Source organism: Pristis pectinata, chromosome 9 (assembly GCF_009764475.1).
Source record: "Pristis pectinata isolate sPriPec2 chromosome 9, sPriPec2.1.pri, whole genome shotgun sequence".
Taxonomy (NCBI): domain Eukaryota; kingdom Metazoa; phylum Chordata; class Chondrichthyes; order Rhinopristiformes; family Pristidae; genus Pristis; species Pristis pectinata.
Genome location: NC_067413.1, coordinates 30,873,496 through 30,886,084, shown reverse-complemented (window position 1 = coordinate 30,886,084; position 12,589 = coordinate 30,873,496).

Genomic DNA, 12,589 nt, shown 5'->3' with positions numbered 1-12,589 from the left:
TTTGAACATATCCGCTCTGAGCCTCTGCTTTATGGGTCTATAGTGCCAGCCTCCACCCTGAGAATTGAACTCCCTCAGCCCTGGGAGCCAAGGAAACTCCCTCCTGAGGGTATTCTCCCCTGAAAGCCGCCTGGCCCCATTACTGGCAGATGGTTCTTCAGGCAACATCTTCTCATGTCCCACTCCCAGCTCTGCCTTTGGGCTATGCCTCTTGCACACCCTGTAAACACAGTTTCAGTACAAGGTCCCAAAGACATTTAATATTTGGTGAGCCTCATCCTTTCTTTCTAACCTTTAGTAGAGTAAAGCCTGACACTTGAGCTGTTGTTCAATATCTGCCACAGCACCTTCTGTCACTCTCCTTTATGAATCATCTACTTAGCCAGAATTTATGGATATGAAGTCTTGATATGGAATCCAAGAATGACAGTCCAGGGGTGTGCTGGCCTCTGGGTGAATTGGAATTGGTTTTGGTTTATTACTGTCACATGTACCAAGATACAGTGAAAAGCTTTTGTTTGTGTTCCATCCAAACAGACCGTTCCATACATCGAGGTAGTAAAAAGGAAAATAGAATGCAGAATATAGTTTTGCAGTTACAGAGAAAATGCAGTGCAGGTAGACAAATGAAGTGCAAGGACCACAACAAGGTAGACTGGGAGATCGAATTCATCTTTAGCGTACAGGAGGTCTGTTTAAGAGTCTGATAACAAAAGGATAGAAGCTGTCCTTGAGCCTGGTGATATGCGCTTTCAAGCTTTTATATCTTCCGTCTGATCGGAGGGGGGAGAAAAGAGAATGTCCAAGGTGGGAAGGGTCCTTAATTATGTTGGCTGCTTTCCCGGGGCAGTGGGAAGTGTAGACGGATTCAATGGAGGGGAGGTTAGTTTGCCTGATGGACTGGACCGCGTTCATAACTCTCCGCAATTTCTTGCAGTCTTGGGCCTGTTTGCCCTCTCCGTGAGGTGAGAGGTTCAACAGCAGTACCTCAACAAAGACACAGCTGTACTCAACTGTCTCCTGGCCAGTTTTTAGCTCTCAAGCAGTACCGCTCATTGGAAGCTGTTTCACAAGTCAGCACAAGTACAATGGGCCAAATGGCCTCTGAGCTGTTCCATTCCATGATTTGACCTAAAATCAGGCAATCCGATCTGATGAAACCTCCAAAATCTGGTCTGGAAATGCCAGAAGGAAATTATTAGTTGAGTTTAAAGGGTTCTATGTAATAACAAGGTGGATTTCAGCAGCCTGTTCCCATTCCATCTCTCCAATTGCTCTGACACTAAGATTTATTATAACTGAATGGAATAATGAAAGACCACAAGCTTTCCCAGAACAGATCTGAGGAGACACTGGTACACTGCACACTTTAGAAGTCCTCTATCTGTGAGGTAAATAAAAGGGATTGGCTTTTTAAAGCAGAGCAATGTGATCGCAGAAAGGAAAATGGGGTCAAAGGGAAAAGCCCCCGAACCAGGCTCTGGCTGGGAGGGCCCAGTGTGGGCAGCATGCTGCCTCCTCACTGTAATGGTTTCCACATCAGTCTACAGTAACTGCACTCTTCACTGGTCGTGTATTGAGCCTGAGGTGATGAGGGGCTCTGTGTAAGGTCAGCCCGCTCCTCCTAAAGGGGAGGAGCACTGTGGGTGGAGCAGGTGCTGGGTTTGTGTAGGAGGTGAATCTGACCCATGAAACGCTGATGAACGGGTCAGTATGGAAAACTTGTACGTTCAGAGAAACTTGATAAAATTAAGAATGAATGGGAAAGAGAACTCCAGAGACTTTTACCTACAGAGACATGGAAGAAAATTCTTCAATTAGTTAATACATCTTCCATGTGTGCTAGACACTCTTTGATACAGTTTAAGGTGGTTCACAGGACCCATATGTCCAAGGACAAGTTAGCCCGTTTTTATCATCATATAAATCCTAGATGTGACAGATGTAATTCGAAGGTGGCTTCCCTGACACATATGTTTTGGTCCTGTCCCCTTTTGGAAAAATATTGGAAAGACATTTTTAACATTATTTCATCTGTATTGAACATTGATTTACAACCTCATCCTATTACTGCAATTTTTGGGTTACCAATGATGGAATCTCGCCATTTATCTGCTTCTGCTTGTCATATGATCGCCTTTGTCGCATTAATGGTCAAGCGATCCATTTTGTTCAAATGGAAGGATCCAATACCTGCCAGCACTTTTCAGTGGTTTTCCCAAACTATAGCATGTTTAAACTTAGAAAAAATTAGGAGTGGTACTGTTGATCCTTTGCTTAAATTTGAGGAAGTTTGGAGTCCATTTATTCAATTATTTCCATATAAGTTGACCTTTTTCAGATCCCTTTCAATAACCCTTGAATACAGAGGAGCAGAGTTGACGACATGATAATGGTTTTTTCCTTTTTAATTGAAGAAATATCAGTCCAGTTTTTTTTTTGAAGTTTTTGTTTTTTTTCTTGGTTTATTATCAATATTTTTTTGATTCAGGGATTCTTCTTTCATATAATTAAATTTCACTTCTTTTCAATCTTTTCTTTCGTATTTGTTCACTTAATAAGAGAACGGGAGGTCTAGATTACTTTTTTTTACTCCTTGTGATTATATATATGAACTGTTACGATTGTTATCCTGATCTCTTTGCACCATATGTATAATTACTAATGATATATATATTATTTTGTACTAATTTGAAAATTAATAAAAAGATTGAAAAAGAAAAAGAAAACTTGGAGAATGGCTTGGAGATTGTGAGAAGAAGGGGCTGTATCCACAGGGAGCACTCCAGACACATTCTGATGGCAGAGAAGGTCAACGCCAGAAAGTAGATCCAAAGGTTCTTGATTCAATGCATCACATCACACACATCATCAGTGAATTGACATCGTGATGGTCACTGACAATGCAGTCCTTGCCCCACTCTGAGGCTCCATTTGGGGGATTTCAGTGAGACCCTCCTTGGTGAATTTCACTGTTTCACTATTCGCTGATGTTCCTTTGAAGTTCAGACAAGAGCTTGGGGTGAAAATGGGCTCCTACTCCTACTCCTCCCCCTGAGAGAATTAGTTCAGCCTCACTGTCTTCTACGATAATTGTCTCATGCATCCAGACTGAGAGCAACAGATCTATGCAGCAACCTAAAGTTAGCACCTGCCCCCTGCTTCCCTGCAGCCTCCTCCCACCTTGCCCTACCACCCTGTAGACCCCTGCGAACCTGCCTTGTTCCTTCATCTAGGACTAAAGAACTCCAGAAAGCATCCCACATTTCTGAAGTTGTGGAAATGCCCAGGAGAGACAGTCTGACTCAAACCTGTGAGGGCTTGTGATCCTTTTAAATACCACTGGCCATTTGGGTGGGCCAGATGTTCCTCCTGCTGCTGTGGGTGAGCAGTGGGTAGAAGGAGCAGTGGGCACAGTAAATGACAAGTTCCTGGAGAGTGTTGTAGAACAGAGAAACCTAGGAATACAAGTACATAGTTCCCTGAAAGTGGTGACACAGGTAGAAAGGGTGGTGAAGAAGGTATTTGACGCGTTTGTCTTCATCAGTCAGGGCACTGAGTACAGGAGCTGGGACATCATGTTACAACTTTGCAAGACATTGGTGAGTATTGTGTGCATTTCTGGTCACCTAGCTCTAGGAAGGATGTCATTAAGCTGGAAAGTATGCAGAAATGATTCACATGTGCGTTGCTGGGACTGGATGGTTTGAGTTATAAGGATAGACTGGATAGGCTGGGACTGTTTTCTCTGGAATGTAGGAGGCTGAGGGGTGACCTTACGGAGGTATATAAAATCATGAGGGGTATAGATAAGGTGAACAGTCAGAGACATTTTTCCAGGGTAGAGGAGTCTAAAACTAGAGGGCATGGGTTTAAGGTGAGAAGGAAGAAATTTAAAGGGGACCCGAGGGGCAATTTTTCCACACAGAGGGTTATGGGTATGTGGCACGAGCTGCCAAAGGAAGCGGTAGAGGTGGGTATAATTACAATGTTTAGAAGACATTTGGACAGATACATGGATAGGAAAGGTTTAGGGGAATATGGGCCAAACACAGGCAAATGGGACTAGTTCAGTTAGGCAACTCGGTCAGCAGAGATTAGTTGGTCAGAAGGGCCTGTTTCTGTGCTGTATAACTCTATGACTTTATGGGTCTATAACAAAAATTACAACGAAGACAAAAATATTTTTCAGGAATAACAAAGAAAGTTTGCATTTGTCATCCAGCAAAGATAGGCTTAGCACAAAAGCAAGGGTTATAAAAACACAATGTCTTTGCTCCCTCTTCGGTAAACAACCAGTTTTAGATTTCCATCAGCATTTGCAAGAAAATTCAGCAACTTCCCTCTCTCCCATCAGTGTTGTTGTCACCTCAGAACCTGACTATTCAATGCACTTTCTGCTGGTGTCTGATCCTGTTCCTTACGATACATTCCCAGCTCTTTCCCCAAACCTGAGAACCTATAGGAAATTTCTGTATTCAAGGATTTACGAAAATGATTGGAAACTAGAGCTTACAGCTGTTGGGAAGGACTGAGGGAGCTGGACTCTTCCCCTGGATAGAAAAGGCTGACGAGAGACCTGAGTGACTTCTTCAAATTTGAAAGGGTTTGATCAGGTTCAGACAGATGAGGTGTTTCCATCTGGGGAAACCAAACCCAGGGAGATAACTATTAGGCCAAGACTGATAAATCCAAACAGGAATTTAGGGCAAAACTTCAAACAAATATCAGGCGGTGCTGAAAGATCACCAACTCGGTGAAAGACACACTTTGGTCTGCCCAAAACCTGGTGGTCTTCCATACAACAAGATGTCCACGGGTGAAATCTGCAGCCTGACATGTTCCAGGGTGCAGGAGTATGTGCTGACGGATGCACTGAAGCTTGGTGCAGCCACCAGAAAGGCTCTGTGGGGAAGGACCACAGTCTAGGGTCCTGTCACCACTGGATTCTGAGGGGCTGCATCCTGATAACAGCCTCTCAAACACTTCATGGGTACATTGTGCAAGAGCGTTTTAATACAGGAGGCGGGTGGGGTAGCATTGGTGTTTTGTAAATGGAATGTATTGGTTTTATGGCACAATGAATGTAAAGTGGGACGTGCTGATTGTATTGCATTTCCTGTACATATTTCCTGTGTATATTCCCTCATGCAAATCATTGATATATGTCAGAAATAACAGGCCCAAGCACTGCTCCCTGGGGTCCCCTCTAGTTATCGTCTGACACTCTGAAAACATCTATAATAAAAGCAGAAACTACTGGAAACATTCAGCAGGGCTTTGAAGAGTCACTGATGTGAAACATTAACCCTGTTTCTCCCTCCACAGATGCTGCCTGACCTGCTGAGTGTTTCCAGCATTTTCTGCTTTTATTTCAATTTCCAATGTATGCACTTTTTTTATTTCCAAAGGAAGGCCTTTTATTCCTTCTTTGTTTCCCATCCATCAATCCACCTTCCATCCAAACTGATACATTGCCTCCAATACTCAGCAGTTTAATTTTACACACTAACCTCTTAAGCAAGATTTGATCAAATTCTTTTGAAAATCCAAGTACACCACATTCACAGGTTCTCTCTTTTCATTTCTACTTGTTACATCCTCCAAAAATTCCAGCAGGCTTTTAAATACAATTCTCCTTCCAGAAATCCATGTTGACTTGACCTAATGCTGGTAATACTTTTCTAGGTCCTTTAGAATGGACTCCAGCGTTAATCCTAGTAAATGATGTCAGGTCTATGGTTCCCTTTTACTCTCTCCCTTTTTTAAACAATGGGGTTACACTTGCCACTCTCCAGTCTGCTGGAACCATTGCAGATTGCTGGAAAGTGACAGGAAGAGCAAAGGGTGAGTCAGGATGAAACTGGTGTCAGGGCAAACATGAGTCACACTGCCCTGTTGGATGAGAAATCTTCAGCTATATGGAGTCCTAACGCATTCAGAAAAACATTGCACCGGTTACATGGATACCTCTGTGTTTGCATGTGTGTCTGTGTACATGCATATGTGTGTGTGAGTGTGTTTTGTTTTAAGAGAGAGACAGGGAAATTGAGATTTACAAAGACCACAAGAGACAAGGCTAAGAGCTAGAAATAAGTAAAAAAAAGACAGGAGAAAGGGATAGAAGGAGAAGGCAGACAGACAGACAAAGAGAGGGGGAGAGAGAGAGACAGTGAGGGAATGAGGGAGAATTGGAGCTTTTTGTTCTTTCGGGGATCTGGGCATTGCTGTTAAGGCCAGCATTTATTGCCCATCCCTGATTGCCTTGATAAGAGGCAACTACAGCTACTGTGTGCCATGTCTGGATGATGTCAAGCTTTGTGATGCTGTTAGTTAGAGGCGTGAGTGCACAAGCAAATGCAACAGTGAGAAAGAAGCATTGATATAGAGGTCAGCTCAATCCCTGCACAGCCCACACTGACAAACGTGCATTGTGCACACTCCATCTCATTGATCTGCTTGGCTTTTAATCTTCAAACCTGCAATGTGACTTCAAGTGAATATGTGGTCAGGCTGGTTAGACATTCCAAATAATAAAGAAACCACATAAAAATAATCAAGGCCTTACCAAGAGTCCAGCAGTCTGTGCTGCTGGCACTGTCAATGGCGAAGATTACTGTGGCAAGCTGTACACGAGGCCGGGACCTGTTCAGGATTGTTTGACGTCAATGCCTCGACTCGATTCATTGTCCACCTGAGTCTGAAGCCAGACCACAGAAGGAAACTTTGACTAAGAACACTTGCAGTGTGTTTGAATTGGAACTAGATGATTGTGAATACACACATTAGTCTTAAAATCAGGGGTTCCAGTGCTTTAATAAATTAAACAAGTGAAGCTCAAAGGCTTCCACTGACTGCTGGTCACTGAAACAGGCCCAGATTTTCATTGTGCTCCAAGTACTTTGGCTTAAGCAGTCAGAAAGTCATTTTCCTTTCGCTGGATGAATGTTGATGAAAAGTGGAACTAATCTGGAAACTTTTGCTCTGAGGCAATTTTCTGGGCAGGGCTGGGTAATCACATAATTCCTGATTTATAATCTCCCAAAACCCACAAAGAAAACAGGGTCAGAACCAACTCAATGCAAAGCCAAAGAAGGGTTGGTGAAGGGGATGAATGGGGAGAAATCAAATAGCTAGTCACAGGTCTGAAGGAGGAGCAGAGGGAAGCAGCGAGGTGGCAACGGTCAAGGAGGGAGCTTTGGAGTGAAAGGCTCTGATTTGGTTGGGATGTAGAAGAGGCCAAAGGCAGAGAGAGCTATGAAAGAGATTATAGAGAGAAAGAGGGCAAGACTATGGAGAGACTTAACACAATCAGAACCTTGTTGGAATAGGAGCCAGATTGGGTCAATGAGTATAGAGGTACTTAGTGTGAGTAAGGGAACAGGCTGTGATGTTCTGGCTGAGCTTGACTACACTGAAACTGGTAAATGGGGCACAGGGGAATACCTGGACACAGTCGAGTAATAAAGGAAGGGACGGGTGAGGAAGTGTGGGTGGGTGAAGCAGATGATGGAGGTCAGAGTGGAGACCAGCAACTTCAATCTTTCACAAAGAAGAGAATTTTGATCAGAAATATCAGAGGAAAGCTTTTGCAAAGCAGCTGGGTCAGCTGAGAGGGTGGAAAGAAAGAGAGAGGGTAACAAAGTATCTGACTGGTCTCTGTTAGCTGTATGATGAAGAACCAGGCTCCTCAGGGATAGGTTGGGGAGTTTATATGGGAAAGCATCCGTGTGTGAACTATGCTCAAAATGTTGAAAATTCTCTGTTATTCAGGCAGCATCTGTGAAGAGAGAAACACAGTTAACAGTTCAGGGAGATGACTCCGGTTCTGATGAAAGATCATCAACCTGAAAGGTTAACTCTTTCTCTCTCCACTGATGCTCGTTGACTTATTTCCGCCATTCTCTATTTTTATTTTGGATTTGTACTAACTGGGATATTTTACTTTCAGATATTGGGTATGTTCTTGCAAGGTATGCCAGTGTTACTGGTTTCCATGATGAACCAGAAAAATCTAAAAATTATCTCTTCCTGGTCTCACCCTCCCTCTCTCTGTCCCCTCCTTCATCTCCCAGGTCTGTTCATTCCTAGAACTCTGGCCTCCTGAACATCTCTGATTCCCATCGCTCCACCACTGGCAGCCATGCCTTCTTCTGCCTGGGTCCTGAACTCTCTCCTTACACCTCCTACCTCTCTCTCCTCCTTCACTGCCTGGGCCCCGAGCTCTGGATCTCCTGCTGTACATCTTCCCGCCTTTCCTTAAAATCTCTCCTGACCAAGCCTCTGGTTTAGTTGGATGTTCTGCTATCTCCTTGAGTAACTTAACATGAAGCTTTTGTTGGACATCACTCTTGTGATGTGCTTGGGAGTTTTGCTCCATTAAAGGTGATAAATTAAAGCCAGCAGTTGTCCATCTGGTGAATCAAGTGAGCAGGGCAATGTGAAATTGTTCCTAATCCTCCACTTTTTGGACTTGGGATTTTCCCATAATTTGGTTAATGTTGTCATGAGGCTGGAGTGTTGGAGGTGAAAGGGAAGCTGTTTCCTGGGTTTCATTTCTCTCCTTGTGGGTGGGAAAGACTCAAAGTGAGCTCACCGGCATCATTTGTTACAAAAATGAGTAACCTTTGGCACCAAACACCCAAATCAATATGGTATTGAATTGTTTGCAACATGTCGCATTCTGCAGAGCAGGGAGTCAGTGAGGAGGTTGTAATTCAATCAGAGCTCTGATGATGTCATGTGGTGTGGACACAGGAGCTGAATCCTGGGATGTGGCTGGTGTGTCTGGCTCACCCACATCCCATGTCCTGGTATATCCTGCTCACCCACATCCCATGTCCTGGTGTGTCCGGCTCACCCACAACCTATGCCCTGCCTCTGTACCCTGCAGCCATTTGTGACTTCTGGGCTTCACCCACAGAATCTACACGTGATTCGTGGGCTTCACCCAGGGCAACCCACATTGTCCCTGCGTGCCAGTTTACTGCAGGGTTCCTAAGCCCACCAATTTCAGTACCCTAAACCTAAGTGGCATCAGAGTGAAAATGCCCGGACAGGTTGTGCAGGGGCCTCAGTTGGAGAGCAGTGGACAGATGAGTGCAGGAAGGCCACATCTTTCGGGTGGGGAGCTGGAGGAGCTGGGCTCAGTCTCCTTGGATCAGAGTAGGCTTCAGGGAGATTAGACGAGGTCATGAAAGGTTTGGCAGAGTAAATCAGGGAGTTCCAGTGGCAGGAGTGTCAGTCACCAGAGGACACAAAGGTTGTTGGGTGAAAGGACTGGGAGGGAAGGGGTAGTGGAGAGTGCCTTCATGCTGCAAGTTGCTGTGTTATGGAATATGCTGCCTGAAAGGGCAATGAGAGAAGGTTCATCAGGAGCTTCCAATACAGGAATGGGTAACATCTTGTACAGGAGAAATAAGCAGGGTTCTGGAAAAAGAACAAGGTATAAGTGGGACTGAAAGAGCTGGCATCATCATGATGGGCCAAATGGCCTCTTCCTACAGTGTGGCATTATCCAGAAGGTTTGAGAGGGCATGAACTTACTGCTCAGTGAATCCCACCAGCATTGGCTGACGCAGTGGCAGGTCCCAGGTAACGGTGTGTCCAACCTGGCCAATTGCAAGTGGAAAGTTCTATGCACACAATCTCAGCCATTCTCTGCTCTCGGTTATTCAACAAGTACTTTCCACCAGTCAGGGATATGAAGGAGCAAAGCCATCGTGGCCATGAAAAGCAAACTCTCCTTCAGTCTGCCCTTCATCTCGATATGTTCATCAGGATTGCATGAAAAGGTAAAGTTCACACAGTGCAACTCAAGGCACAGGTGAAGGCAACCCCACCTGGAGGTTGTGGTTTCTCAGGCATCCACCAGCCAGCCTGTGAATGTTGACGAGAGGCAGAATACTGGGGTCCGCCATCCCCCAGGACTGAACAGGATTACCTTTGAGACACAAGGGACTGCAGGTGCTGGAAATCTGGAGCAATACACAAAGGAGCTGGAGGAACTCAGTGGGTCAGGCAGCATTTATGGAGGGTAATGGACAGTTGATGTTTTGGGTCCAAATGAAGGGTGTCAACCTGAAACGTTGACTGTCCATTTTCCTCCAATAGATGCTACCTGACCTGCTGAGTTCCTCCAGCTCCTTTTATGAGGATTATCTTCAAGTCTGGGCAGTGATCAACTGGGAAAAAGATCCTGGCCTTTCCCCTCCTGCCGAGTTAACCTCCTTCAAGTCTGCAAACCTGTGGGATCTCACCTGGCCTCAACTCCTGGCATGTCTCCAAGCCACCAGCCACTGGAAACCCTTCTCCCTCCCTTGTAATCTGTCTCCCTGAAGCTCCTAGTGCAGCTTGGTGTAAAGTGCCAGCCAAAGCTCTGGCCAAAGGCTCTGTGTGTTAAAGCGGCCTACGTAGAGGGCAGTCTTGGTCATCCAATGCGGGATGATAAATCAGTTTAATAGCTGGTAACTAACCACTGAACCTTTGCCAAGAATTCCAGAAAGTGGTTGGGAAAAATAGCCAGGAATGGGGAGCAGGAGATGATGACATTGCTGATGAATGTCGAATCTATCAAGGTGCCTTTTCTCCAGATTGCTGTTGGGAGTCACTGAAGGTGGAGGCTATCAGTCAGCTGAGCTGTGCCTGGCCTTATTCACACTGATGCTGCCAGACTGCTCGAGTCAGAAGTTGGTGTCAGTAACTGAGCATCACTGATATTACTGCCGACAGCCCTAATGCTTCAATGCCACAAGGTGAAATATGAGTTGCTCCTGGAGCGGAACAATGGTTAATAAGGTCTTTACAAGCAAACAGGAGGTGCTGTCACTGCAGTGAGTATCTTCAGGAGACAATCTATCATGCTGTAATACTGCCCTGTTCTGCTCAATACATCAGCACATCTGGTAATTGGAATCCAGATGTGGCTAATTACACATCCGATTAGTAAATAAACAATGAATAATAGACTTGATCATTGGGGCTGTGATCACAGGACCTGGAGCCACTCAGATTGTGGGTGAACTTTAACTGAGGCTTCACAGCTTCACTTGTCTGGTTACTGATGGTGGAACGTGAAAGAGGAACGGAGGCATAAGACAAAGAGATAAAGAAAAATAAACCACCATCTCAACATTGAAGGGATCTCCTGCAGCCCCGTCAATCCATCGGACTCTTCCAAACTGTGGCCTGTGTTCCAATGGGGGAATCACAGTCAGTACACTGCAGGCAGCAAGCTCCCGATGTGTCTCCCCGATGATGAGCAGACCTGGTTGTGTTCATCCCAGAACACAGAGCAAAAGCTCATTGCTGTTTAACTCTCACACAGGGAGACCTTCGCATGCCCGGCTGGTAGGAGTTAAGGCCCTTGTTTAACACCAGCTGAAGGGCAGCAGATCCACCAGACACGTCCATTCATGAGGCACACTCTGAGTGCGGCACTCCCTTAATACTGCCCCCCCCCACCACAGTGTGGCACTCCTTCAGTGCTGCCCCTTTTTTTTAATAAAACATTTATTCGCTAAGAGCACTACAAAAGACAACCAATATCAATACATTACAGGTAATACAGAAAGAAACAACTAAGCAACTACATATCTACAGAGAATAATGCAAACTAACACCCACGAAACACACACGCAACCCTACGCCCGCTACCGCAACACACACTTCAGATCAAAATCGCATTGGTACCATCCACGACACACGCAATCCCCTGAGGGACCCACCGAGCGCGGAACTCAGCCAGGGTGCCCGCAGAGACCACGTGCTCCCTTTCCAAAGACACCCGCGCGCGCACATAAGCACAGAAGACGGGCAAGCAGGCTGACCGGCTGGAACCCTCGGCCACCTGTCACCGCATCCCGTGGATGGCCAGCTTGGCCAGACCCACCAGGAGATCCTCTGTGCAACCCGCCCCGTGCCACACCGGGTATCTTTCCCACAGTTTGACACTCCCTCAGTAACTGCCCCCCCACAATGTGACGTTCCCTCAGTACTGCCCCTCCCACAGTGTGATGTTCCCTCAGTACTACGCCCCCCCCCCCACAGTATGACACTCCCTTAGTACTGCCCTTCCCACAGTGAGGGCAGGCTCAGTGGTGTAGCAGTTAGTGTAATGCTATTACAGTGACAGTGACCCAGGTTCAATTTCGGCCACTGTCTGTAGGGAGTTTGTACGTTCTCCCCATGTGTGAATGGGTTTCCTCCGGGTGCTCCGGTTTCCTCCCACATTCCGAAGAAGTACGGGTTAGGAAGTTGTGGGCATGCTATGTTGGCGCCGGAAACATGGCGACACGTGCGGGCTGCCCCAGAACACTCTACACAAAAAGATGCATTTCACTGTGTGTTTCAATGTACATCTGACTAATAAAGATATCTTATCTTACACTCCATCAGTACTACCCCTCCCACAGTGTGACATTCCCTCAGTACTACCCCTCCCACAGTGTGACACTCCCTCAGAACTGCCCCTTTTTTTCACAAACGTTTATTCACTAAAAGCACTATGAAAAGACATCCAGTGTCAAAACTACTACAACTAATACAGAAAGAAGAAAAAATTGGGCAGACAGATTCTAACCGCAGCAAA